The 2,347-nt window shown below is 50.0% G+C and overlaps 1 long non-coding RNA gene and 1 pseudogene across 1 annotated transcript in view; both read left to right on the forward strand.

Moving 5' to 3' along the window:
* The first annotated feature begins 438 nt into the window (after positions 1 to 438).
* Positions 439 to 816, forward strand: LOC102499767 (transmembrane protein 14C pseudogene; annotated as a pseudogene).
* A 1,136-nt stretch (positions 817 to 1,952) lies between these two features.
* LOC102489513 (uncharacterized) overlaps positions 1,953 to 2,347 on the forward strand; it is a 20,873-nt gene continuing 20,478 nt past the window's right edge. The window contains exon 1 of the long non-coding RNA XR_335250.1: positions 1,953 to 2,096. This is a non-coding gene — a long non-coding RNA (uncharacterized LOC102489513). The remainder of the gene's footprint in view (positions 2,097 to 2,347) is intronic.

Here is a 2,347-nt window from a genome sequence, read left to right on the forward strand (position 1 = left end):
AGCACCTCGACTCAGTCATCAAGATAAATAACATTTCAATGCAATGAATTATTATTATTACTATTTTTGGCAGAGGGCACATGTGCTCACTAGAGAGAGAAACCGTGAGAAAGCGCCCCCTGTGGTTGGGGGTTGGCCACGCACAAGCCCTACTTGAGCATTTGTCTTTCTGTTTGAGCTTTTGGGCATGCGCACACACGTGCCTGGTGTGTTTCTCAAGCTGCCAGGTCTGGGACTCAAACTGTGCAGCCAGCCATGTGGGATCCAGCTGCCTTAACCACCCCATCAAGGGCTGGCCTGTAATATTTTTTAAAAAATATTAATTGAGAGACTTCCAGTCGCCGCCTACGCGCTCTCCTTCAATAATGCAGACCTTCAGGAAAGCGGCGCAGGTCTGGGCCTGGTGGTCTCCTGTCTGGGCGGAGCGAGAAGAGAGCCATGCGGAAGGACACGGGCCTGCTAGTGCCTTTGCATTGGTTCGGCTTTGCCTATGCAGCACTGGTTGCTTCTGGCGGGATCATTGGCTACACGAAAGCAGGTAGTGTGCTGTCCCTGGCTGCTGGGCCCCTCTTCCGGAGGCTCGCAGGCCTGGGAGCCTACTAGCTGTATCAGGCTCGGAGGAACATCTGGGTGTTCCTAGCTGCATCTGGGACCTTGGCTGGCGTTATGGGAATGAGGTTCTACCACTCTGGAAAATTCACGCCTGCAGGTTTAATTGCAGGTGCCAGTTTGCTGATAGTCGCCAAAGTTGGAATTAGTATGTTGCCTTCCCCATCAGTAATGGTCACGCCCCCATGTGGGCTCATGAAGAATTAAACATCTCCAGACTTCCATTGTTTTCAACGTATTCAGAGAAATAAGGGCAGCGTTTTTACATTTTCTGACGTTTTACTTAAAAATAACAACTGCGGGAACCAGCAGTTAGCATAATGGCTATGTTGCTGGACTCCCACGTAGTCGACCGTGGTTCGCGTCCCGGACCCGGTGGCTTAAAACTCACGCCGGGTGCGTGTGCGTGCGTGCCCAAGATCCGGAGAGGAGAATGGAGGAGAATGGATTGCGGCGTGACCATCCCCCCTGGGGGGTGATTTCTCGCTTTCTGTCTCTATGTCTCTCTCTGTCTGGCGAGCGCACGCGCCCTATAGCAAAAACCTCTCCAAAAAAACCCAAACAAACAAGCAAACAAACAAACAAAAAACTGCAACAAAATGACACCGAACTTGGTGGGGAAAAATTGATCATGATGGTGACAGCTCAAGAGAGGTGACAAGGATATAACCCAGGAGCTGCACGGGGTGACATCACATGGGGGCCCTGAAGCACCATTCCCTGCTAAGAGGAATGATGGAAGTAAATCTCTGGATGAGATTTCGGACATCGGTTCTTTCACTTGTCTTAGAGCCAGGCCTATCCTGAAATTATGTTAATTGTTAATGAAAATAGTTTACTATAAACAGTGAAAAAAATAGAAATTGATCCAAAAAAAATGAGAAGACATCAAAATGTTAAAGATAGGGTATCAATATTAGTGTTTTTTTTCCTTTTGTCTTTGCTTCTAGATTATTATAATCATTATGCCTTGTAGAGAGTAGAATGGGCATTTTATAAGTGAAATTATTTTAAGTCCAATGAGCTGAGTAAGTGGTGAAGAGGGGATTTGAACCCCGTGACTTTGGACTCCATGTTCTGAAGTCTTGTCTTAAGACTGTAGCCACCAGCTTGGTTTTGTAGGCCCTGATGTCTTCAGGATGCAGGACTCTGCTTTCTTCCTATGATCTGTTAATATATATTGCGAGCAGCTGGTACCCTTTGCCTTTGAAATAACTGCTTTTCAAGGGTGCCAGGAGATAACTCCGGAGTGCCCTCCTTATGTGGGTGTGTATCACCACAGAAGCCTAAGAGCATCTTGTCCAGGGTGAGCAAAACATTCGCTTCACTGTGAATAACAAACAGGCTGAGTGAATCCGCTGGACTTGGAGTCCTGGAAGCCATTTAACCCTTCATCCAACCGTTCTCAGTTCTCGCAGGACCCCAGGCTGACCACCGGGACGCTAACGCGAGAACAAATTCAAGAATCCACTCCGCGCCAGGAGGAGGTAAGCCCTGCTGACCGGCTCCGGTAAGGCCGCCGTGTTTTGATTGGAAACGAGCCTCTAAAGATCCGTGCATTGTTTCCAGCAGGCAGGTTGGCCAGCGGGCGGAGGGCAGGCCCTGATGAGCCGGCAGGCTGGAAGGCTTTCTGCGGTGGCGGTGGCGGTGGCGCAGGGACAGGGTTTCCCAGGAGCCTGGCGGAGCCTGTGGTGAGGCGTTGGTCTAGGGTCGGGGCGGGCTGCCCCGCCCCCCTCTG

This window comes from Tupaia chinensis, unplaced genomic scaffold (genome assembly GCF_000334495.1).
Source record: "Tupaia chinensis unplaced genomic scaffold, TupChi_1.0 Scaffold000366_1, whole genome shotgun sequence".
Taxonomy (NCBI): domain Eukaryota; kingdom Metazoa; phylum Chordata; class Mammalia; order Scandentia; family Tupaiidae; genus Tupaia; species Tupaia belangeri.